At 44.6% G+C, this 10,435-nt stretch overlaps 2 non-coding genes across 2 annotated transcripts; one reads left to right on the top strand and one right to left on the bottom strand.

Moving 5' to 3' along the window:
* The first annotated feature begins 300 nt into the window (after positions 1-300).
* On the top strand, positions 301-372 carry TRNAQ-UUG. Its single transcript has one exon. It is a non-coding gene; the product is annotated as a tRNA-Gln (tRNA).
* Positions 373-9,351: 8,979 nt separating this feature from the next.
* On the bottom strand, positions 9,352-9,423 carry TRNAQ-UUG. The gene has a single exon. It is a non-coding gene; the product is annotated as a tRNA-Gln (tRNA).
* Between the last annotated feature and the right edge of the window lie 1,012 nt (positions 9,424-10,435).

Below are 10,435 nucleotides of genomic sequence, written 5' to 3'. Positions count from 1 at the left end.
TTGCCATGTCATGAAGGATTCACAGATAAGTGCCAATATGATTCAATCAGATACTAGAATCAAACATGACTGCTCCAAAAAGCACAGATGAGCAATATGTCAGCAAAAAGGAAATTAAAAAGAATAGATTAACAATGATATTTTGACTCGATACAGGGATTTGGCACATGTGTGCTTTAAAAAATATTGCATTCAGTGCCTACATTATTTTCAGAAGCACTAATGATAGGGTGTAACTTCCCTGGTCACAATTATCTATGAACTTCAGGACTCTCCTAGCAAAGGCTGTGTTCTGTAACAGGTTCCATGGTGTAATGGTTAGCACTCTGGACTTTGAATCCAGCAATCTGAGTTCAAATCTCGGTGGAACCTCATTTTTGGGTGGGGATAACCAGGTTTGCCTGGCCATGAGGTTGGTGTGTTGAGGAGGAACAGAGTCTTCTGACTGCAGGTATTCTTGGATTCTCAATGCTTCCAGAATTCACTAAGTGAACTTTTACTGTTTTTGGTATATTTTTGAGCCTAGTCTAGAAGTTATGTATAATTGCATAATTGTATGCCTTGGTTTTTATGAGGGGGCAGATTTTAGCTGAAACCAAAAAGTGTGCAATCTAGACTGCTTTTCTGGGTTTGAGGAAAAACTAAGAAATAAACCTTTTACTTCTAGCCACTATTTAGTTCCCTCCCTACCCCTCTACCCCCCCCCCCCCCCCCGGCAACCCCTCAGTTTACTGTTCTTATATACTCTTCCCTGGATTCCTAGATAATTAGCTTCAATTACTTCATCTCCCATCACATAGTAGTTCCTTACAGCTCAGATAATTGTAACTTAAACTGTCATATTGCTTATAAAAATTGGTTTTCATATTCTACCTATTAATCTTTACTGGCAAACACTTATACTTTTAGTTGTTATTTCAAATACCTATTAAAATTATTTGCTAGAGCACAAATTTTACCTAACCTTATCAATATGATTTTAAGGAATCAGTGATAATTTAACAAAATGTCTTTCATTAAATGCAACAATTAAGAACATAAGAAAATGCCATACTGGGTCAGACCAAGGGTCCATCAAGCCCAGCATCCTGCTTCCAACAGTGGCCAATCAAGGCCACAGGAACCTGGCAAGTACCCAAAAACTAAGTCTATTCCATGTTACCATTGCTAATGGCAGAGGCTATTCTCTAGGTGAACCTAATAGCAGGTAATGGACTTCTCCTCCAAGAACTTATCCAATCCTTTTTTAAACACAGCTATACTAACTGCACTAACCACATCCTCTGGCAACAAATTCCAGAGTTTAATTGGGCGTAGAGTAAAAAAGAACTTTCTCTGATTAGTTTTAAATGTGCCCCATGCTAACTTCATGGAGTGCCCCCTAGTCTTTCTACTATCTGAAAGAGTAAATAACCGATTCACATCTACCCGTTCTAGACCTCTCATGATCTTAAACACCTCTATCATATCCCGCCTCAGCCGTCTCTTCTCCAAGCTGAACAGCCCTAACCTCTTCAGCCTTTCCTCATAGGGGAGCTGTTCCATCCCCTTTATCATTTTGGTTGCCCTTCTCTGTACCTTCTCCATCACAACTATATCTTTTTTGAGCTGCGGTGACCAGAATTGTACAAAGTATTCAAGGTGTGGTCTCACCATGGAGCGATATAGAGGCATTATGACATTTTCCGTTCTATTAACCATTCCCTTCCTAAAAATTTCTAACATTCTGACTGCTGCAGCACACTGAGCCGACAATTTTAAAGTATTATCCATTATGATGCCTAGATCTTTTTCCTGGGTGGTAGCTCCTAATATGGAACCTAACATCATGTAACTACAGCAAGGGTTATTTTTCCCTATATGCAAGCCGGATATAGTTAATTCTAGTGTCTGTCTTTCCCTCCCACTCAACCCTTGATTTTTAGGCAAGAGAAACTTTCTCATTAAAAATCAATCAGGCTCTTATCTAAATCATACCATTATATCAGCCCTTAACCCCTTGTAGTACACTAGCTGATTAATTAGTAAATTCACCTGTAAATTTAAAGTACTCTAATTCCAACTCCCTTAGTATCCTAAACTTAACTAGGAACTCAATAAAATTAAGATGAAGGCAGCAGTCCAGCAGCAAGAGGGGGGCTTTTCAGTCTTTTGCATTGAGTTTCACATGAATGATTTTTTACCCACCGGTGAGAGATTGTATGTGTGCACTCGGTGCAAAGAGCTCCTGGCTCTCAGGGAACAAGTCCGATATCTTGAGGCTAGAGTAGCAGACTTGGAGGAGCTGAGGCAGAGAGGTACATTGATGAGACCTTCAGGGACATAGTAGCCATGTCCCAAATCCAGTCTCTCAGCCCCAGTGCTGCCTTGGATCAGAAAGGTCTCCCAGTAGGAGAACATCACCCTGGTGTAGCAGGAAGTGATCCTGTAGCAAGGACCTGCTCTCCAGGTGATGTATTGTCCTCTCGCACTGAGGACAAGTCTCCCAGGGCTACTGCCCAGGAGGAAAGGGTTAGGTCGGCCATCATAGTTGGTGATCAATTATTAGAAATGTAGATAGCTGGGTGGCTGGTGGACATGAGGACTGCCTGATAACTTGCCTGCCTGATTCGAAGGTGTCAGACCTCACGCGTCACCTAGATAGGATTATAGACAGTGCTGGGGAGGAGCCGGCTGTCATGGTACATGTGGGCACCAACGACATAGGAAAATGTAGGAGAGAGATTCTGGAAGCCAAATTTAGGATTTTAGGTAGAAAGCTGAAATCCAGAACCTCTAGGGTGGCATTCTCTGAAATGCTTCCTGTTCCACATGCAGGTCCCCAGAGGCAGGCAGAGCTCCAGAGTTTCAATGCATGGTGCAGGGAAGAGGGATTCAGTTTTGTAAGGAACTGGGAAAACTTTTGGGAAGGGGGAGACTTTTACGAAAGGATGGGCTCCACCTTAACCAGAGTGGAACCAAGCTTGCTAGAGACATGAAGTTCCTGGATATAATAAATGACTGCTTCATGGAGCAAATGGTTCATGAACCAATGAGAGAGGGAGCTATTTTAGATTTAATTCTTAGTAGAATGCAGGATTTGGTGAGAGAGGTAACGATGGTGGGGCCACTTGGCAATACTGATCATAACATGATCAAATTTAAACTAATAACTGGAAGGGGGGACAATAAGTAAATCTACAGCTCTAATACTAAATTTTCAAAAGAGAAACTGATAAAATGAGGAAAATAGTTAGAAAAAAACTGAAAGGTACAGCTGCAAATGTTAAAAGTGTTCAACAGGCATGGACATTGTTTAAAAATACAATCCTAGACACGCAGTCCAGATGTATTCCATGCATTAAGAAAGGTGGAAGGAAGGCAAAACGATTTTCGTCATGGTTAAAAGTTGAGGTGAAAGTGGCTATTTTAGCCAAAAAAACATTCTTCAAAAGTTGGAAGAAGGATCCATCTGAAGAAAATTGGATGAAGCATAAGCATTGTCCAGTTAAGTGTAAAACATTGATAAGACAGGCGAAGAGAGAATTTGAAATGAAGATGGCCGTAGAGGCAAAAACTCATAATAAAAACCTTTTAAAACATATCCTAAGCAAGAAATCTGTGAGGGAGTTAGTGTAGATGGCTGAGGGGTTAAAGGGGCTCATAGGGAAGATAAGCCCATTGCAGAAAGACTAAATGAATTCTTTGCTTCCTTGTTTACTAATGAGGATGTTGAGGAGATACCAGTTCCGGAGATGGTTTTCAAGGGTGATGAGTCAGACGAACCAAACCAAATCACTGTGAACCTGGAAGATGTAGTAGGCCAGATTGACAAACTAAAGAGTAGCAAATCACCTGGCCCAGATTGTATGCATCCTAGGGTACTGAAGAAACTCAAAAATCAAATTTCTGATCTATTAGTTAAAATTTGTACCCTATCATTAAAATATCCATTGTACCTGAAGACTGGAGGGTGGCCAATATAGCCCCAATATTTAAAAAGGGCTTCAGGGGCGATCCAATAAACTATAGACCAGTGAGCCTGATTTCAGTCCCGGGAAAAATAGTGGAAACTATTCTAAAGATCAAAATTGTAGAGCATATCGAAAGACATAGTTTAATGGAACACAGACAACATGGATTTACCCAAGGGAAGTCTTGACTAACAAATCTGCTTAATTTTTTTGAAGGGGTTAATAAACATGCGAATAAAGGTGAACCGATAGATATAGTGTATTTGGATTTTCAGAAAGCATTTGACAAAGTCCCTCATGGCTTTATCTCTCACACAAACACACACACAGGCTTTCTCATGCTCACTGGCTATCTCTCTCCCACCCACAGTGTACTTTTTACCTCCCTTATACACACACACACAAAGGCTCTCCCTTACATGCATGCATGACACACGCATGCGCACACAGACACACATACACACATACTCTTTGGCTCTCTCTCATACACAGACACACTCACTGGCTCTCTCCCTTTACACAGACACTCTCACACACACACAGACACACACACACTCGCTCTCCCCCTTTACACACACACTCATCCATTCACTGGATGTCTCTCCCTTACACACATACAAGCACTCACTGTCTCTCTCCCTTTCATATTCACACACAAACACACACTCAATGGCTGTCTCGCCCATACACACATACACACTCTGAGGGCCCTCTCTCCTTTACACATGCACACATACATTTGCACACAGACTCTAAATGGCCATCTCTCCCTTGCACATACACACACACATACAATCTGAGTGGCACTCTCTCCCTTACACAAACACACACACACACATATACACTCATTCACTCACTGACTTTCTTTCCCTTACATATACTCACTGGCTCTCTCTGCCTCACACACACACACACACACACACACACCCCACGTGGACGTCTGCACAGGCTGTCTCACTTTGGGCCTCTTCTCCCACCACTGGCAGGAAAGGATATGCTGGTAGCCCCACTGGACTTTTTCTTAGTCCGCAAGTAAGAAAGGACATGTGGTAGTCCACTGGGCCTCTTGTTCAGCTGGCAGGTGAGGAGATGCTGGGGCCCTGAGGTCTCTTCAGCTGAGGCCCTGCTAGGGTTTATCTTTAGCCTGGTCAGGGGGCCCAATAAGGTTTTTATTTAGCTGCCAGCGGGAAAGGAAGGGCTGGTGGCCCCACTAGGCCTCTTCTTCAGCTATTTGTGGAAAAGGACATGTTAGGCCTTGACTTTGGTCACAGACAGGAGGGGAGGTGTTAGTGGTCTCACTGGCCTATTCCTCGGCTCCAGTGGGAGAGAATATGCCAACAGCCCCACTGGGCCTATTCTTCAACTACTTGTGGTGGCCATGTCCTCTTTTTCTTATTCCATTGGGGTGGGGAAGCAATGCACTCCCCCAAACCTCTGTCCTTGACTATGCGAGACTGCTTTGCTCTACATTGGATCAGTTTGGGATAACCCAAAGCCCTGCCCAATCCCATATCTGAAACTGGAGTGGCAAAGGGGTAGCAAATTATTAGTCTCTGTCCTATGGTCACTCTCCATTTATCCAGATTACCCATCTTCCTTGCCCTTGCCCGCACCCCATTCCCAGACCTCTCTGACCCCCTTTACCTAAGGACCAATGACTTACTGCCCGAGACACTAGGAATCAGCCTCTTCTTACAATGCTTCCTTGTAGGGAATCTTTTACCATTGGATTTACTATTTTCTACTGTTGGTAGACTCCAGGTATTTTGTTTTGTTCTAGCTGTCCCACCCTTGGAATGGGTGCATTGTTGCCAAAGACCTGCCCCTGGAAACAAGGGGACTGGTCAAAGAGCAGCTAAAAGTGATCTATGGGAATATTTCCGGGTTCCTTGGAACTCAAGGGTAAGCTGAGGGCAGCTTGACCTGTGCTAGTGAATCCATGAGCCCCTGCTAGTGAATCCATGATCTGAGCCTGCAAATCTTGTGACCAGTGAACCTAGTCTTGAAGGCTTGACTTGCTTAATGTGCTTATTCCATAAATCATAAACCAAGCCTGAATGTTCTGATTTATTGAACAGGATTTATAATCCTGTGGGCCAGACCCAGATTTCCTGATCCGAACTGGTATCTGATGCAGTTTATTATTGTATTGAAGATTTGGGACATTCATAGAGAATGTGAATTATTTCTGCAGCTTCCTGCCCCTTAAAGAGCATGTGGTTAAGTTTGATAGATATGACAGTGACGTTATCAATGCTCCTGTGCCAATTGTAAATTATAATGCAATTGTATTTCCAGTTATAATTTTGATTCAATATTATAAGCTGAAAATGGTTAAGAGAATTTGTCCTTCTATGAAAATTTCAGCAGTGATTCAGGGATTGGTAATTTCTCATTTGGATTATTGCAATGGCCTGTGTATGGGCCTTCCAGAAAGATTCATGTACCAGCTACAAGTGGTTCAAAATACAGTTGCCTAGTTAATAACAGGGAATTCATGCAGAACATCTGCTTCACCAGTGTTGCTAGTCTTATATTAAAGCACGTATAACCCCACCCCGGTGTGCTGGTCTAGCACTGGTGAGGCTATAAATTTATTTATATTCATCAGGGCAGGGACCCTGACTAGCTCATGCACCTCCTTTACTTCCCAAGGTGTTGGTTTGTTGAACTGGGGGAAGAAAGTGTTGCACTGGAGGTGGACCCTTGGCTTGGTGCAGCATTGGTTCGGCCCTCTGGTCGGACCCAGAGAGTGCCTGCCACCAGGAGGCGGAAGTCACAAGGCTAGCTGGAGCTCCGCCAATAGCAATCCGGGGTTTCCGCAGGTTGAACCCATGCGTACCTAGACTGCCTGGACTTAGGTGGGCCTCGCAGGGTCTCCTGGAGAGGTAGCGGAGAGGTGTGCCAACCATGAGCAAAGGAGCGTGGCTGGTGAAGTGTGGAGGAGCAAGACCGGAACCAGGATCACCAGAGACCTCTGGAGTACAGCAGGAGATGAAGGTCCTCCGGGCAAAGTAGGTGGTGCCAATAGGTTCAGTCTGATGTAGGCCACGGGTAGTGTCCGAGCAGGCTGGTCTAGTGGTCATGGGAGCAAGCAGAGTGTCCAAGTGTAGCGCAAGGGTGAATGCCAGTGTATCAGTCTGAGAGTGGTCAGCCAAGTTCCAAGGTCAGTCCGTATGTGGTCAAGAGACAAGCAGTGGTCGGTTCCAGGCAGCGGTCAAACATAGTCAGGAGACAGGCAGAGGTCAGTTCCAGGCAGCGGTCAGACGTGGTCAGAAGGCAGGCAAAGGTCGGTTCCAGGCAGCGGTCAGACGTGGTCAAGCAAGCAGGGGTCAGTTCCGTGAATCAGTCCGAGGAGGTACGACAAAGGAGAATGAGGAACACAGGAACTCAGGAGCACTGGAACAGACAGAACACAGGAACGCTGGAACACGACAGGAACAGGAGCACTGGAACAGACAGAACACAGGAACGTTGGAACACGACAGGATCAGGAACACAGGAGCACTGGAAGAAGACAGGAACACTGGAACAAGACTTGAAGCAGGTAACACAGGAACAAGGAACAGCAAACTTATAACACCAAGGTCTCGACCCGATTGCCAAGGCAAAAAACTGTAGCCTGAGCTCTGCCTTTATACAGGGCTCAGGTGACGTCATTGTCGTGTGCCGCGGAGGAGTTTCCCACACTTAGCCCTTTAGATGCCCGGGAGTTCCCCCCCGCGAGCGCTAGGGGGCAGGGCTGACGCCGTGGAGGATGCTGAGCCCTGACGTGAGGAGCGCTGTGAAGCCAAAGGCCTCGATGGGCCTGGAGACGCCCAGGGGTGCCGTGGGCGAGTGGCGCTGGCAATGGCTGCGAGTGAGGAACCGGAGCTGGTAGACAGGCACGCCAGGTGAGCAGGCCCGGTCGCAGCACCAATGCGGCCGGGACGTGAAACAGAAAGGAGTTCTTTCAGGTCCCGATGTGACAAGAATGGTTTCCATACCCATTCCCTTGTGTTTCCCCTGGGGAGGATGTTGGTCCCTGATGTGGGTGCAGTGAGTGCAGAAATAAATACTCTGGAGCCACTTGGTTAGTGTCTAAAATAAAAGTCTGTTAAGCACTTATGGTGAATGTCACAAAACTCAAACCGCAGCACCAAAGAATTCTCTCGTCAATTCTTTTACAGTCTCTTCCCTCTATCTGTGCAGGACTCACTTATATCAGGGCAAGAGAGACACCCATTCTTCTTGGATTAAGGTGAAGTGAAGCTCCCAGATGGGCAGGGTCTTGAGGATGGTCAAAACCTCTTCCAAGCTAATAAAATCCTCTCTTTCTCTCCCCAGGGTGGTAAGAGCAAGTTTGCTTACTGTAAACAGTGTTTTCCCTAGATAGGAGAATTAATTAACCATGCTATCTTGGGGATATCCTCCGGGCGACTAGGTGGCGGAGTTCTCTTAGAACATAGAGTCTTTTAGTGCAGTGCACTTGCGTGGATATTTCCGTGCAGCCCCGGTGCTCCTAAGTCCGTTTACAAGTAAGACATAAATGGAACAACAACTATCTGGGGAGGCGGAAGGGTCAGCATGGCTAATTCATTCTGCTGTCTATGGAAAACACTGTTTATGGTAAGCAAACCGTAAAAGTTGGGGCCCTTGTTGATTGCTGACTGAATCCAATTTCCTTTTTCTCATTCACTGCTGTTGAAGCAATGATGGATTAGCATTAAGCCTTGTTAAAGGTAGCAACTGTCAAACCAGCAAGTTACCCCCAGTTACCCCTATGCAATCTTTTATTTTTAACCTCTGGCCTTTCGGGATCCAGTGTTTATCCCATGCCCCTTTGAATTCCTTGACTGTTTTCGTCTTCACCTCCTCTTTTTTTGAAATAACAACTAAAAGTATAAGTGTTTGCCAGTAAAGATTAATAGGTAGAATATGAAAACCAACTTTTACAAGCAATATGACCGTTTAAGTTACAATTATGTGAGCTGTAAGGACCTACTACGTGATGGGAGATCAAGTAACTGAAGCTAATTATCTAGGAATCCAGGGAAGAGTATATAAGAACAGTAAACTCAGGGGTTGGGAGGGTAGAGGGGTAGGGAGGGAGCTAAACAGTGGCTAGAAGTAAAAGGTTTATTTCTTAGTTTTTCTTCAAACCCAGAAAAGCAGTCTAGATTGCACACTTTTTGGTTTCAGCTAAAATCTGTCCCCTCATAAAAACCAAGGCACACAATTATGCAATTATACATAACTTCTAGACTAGGCTAAAAAATATACAAAAAACAGTAAAAGTTCAGTTAGTGAATTCTGGAAGCCTTGAGATTCCAAGAATACCTGCAGTTAGATGACTCTGTTCTTCCTCAACACACTAACCTCATGGCCAGGCAAACCCAGTTATCCTCATCCAAAAATGAGGTTCCACCGAGATTTGAACTCAGATTGCTGGATTCAAAGTCCAGAGTGCTAACCATTACACCATGGAACCTGTTACTGAAAAAGCTCTTTGCTAGGAGTGTCCTGAAGTTCATAGATAATTGTGACCAGGGAAGTTACACCCTGTCATTAGTGCTTCTGAGAATAATGTAGGCACTGAATGCAATATTTTTTAAAGCACATATGTGGCAAAGCCCTGTATCGAGTCAAAATATCATTGTTAATCTATTATTTTAATTTCCTTTATGCTGACATATTGTTCATCTGTGCTTCTTGGAGCAGTCATGTTTGAATCGAATCATATTGGCACTTACTTGTGAGTCCTTCATGAAATGGCAAAATTGAAGGCACTATATTTCATAATCCCCATCAATATACTGTTTAATAAAAGAACCACTGTGTGTCTGTCTCCAAACTCTGAGCCTGACCAGAGGTCCCTCTCGGGATCTTCCCCCAGGGACATGGTCATTTGCCACCGGCCCAAGGATCCACCCACAACTATCTCAAAGACTAACAGATTGCTAACTACATGGATCCGGCACAACTTAATGCCTTGCAGGCCATACTGGGCCTGGCCTTGCGCATTGTGGAGCAGCGAGATGCCTTGGATAAACTTATTTCAGCGTTTCATCAGCTACACACACAGAAGGTTCAAGGCACAGCTTCCAACCATGAAAGTCAGTTACAGGAGGTAAGTCTAAAGACGGCTGTACCACTGGCGGCTCCAATCCGCTTTTCCGGAGAAATCCAGAAGACCCGGGACTTCTTAAACCAGTGCTGCATGCATTTTGTCTTACAGCCATCTTTATTTCCTATGGCTCTCTCCAAGACTACCTACATCCTTTCCTACTTGGATGGTAGGGCCTTGTCTTGGGCATCTACCTTGTGGGAATGCAAGGACCCCATTTTGCAGGATATAGAAGGATTTATGGACTTGTTTAAATCCGTTTTCGATGACCCTGCTCGAACTTCTGTAGCCGGTTCTGGTTTGGTTGAATTGAAGCAAGGCAACAGATCATTGACTGAATTTGCCATAGAGTTCAAAACTCTTGCGGCGGAACTCC

This window comes from Rhinatrema bivittatum, chromosome 4 (assembly GCF_901001135.1).
Source record: "Rhinatrema bivittatum chromosome 4, aRhiBiv1.1, whole genome shotgun sequence".
NCBI lineage: Eukaryota > Metazoa > Chordata > Amphibia > Gymnophiona > Rhinatrematidae > Rhinatrema > Rhinatrema bivittatum.
Note: the sequence above shows the minus strand (reverse complement) of the source record. Positions and strands in the feature narration are given on the sequence as shown.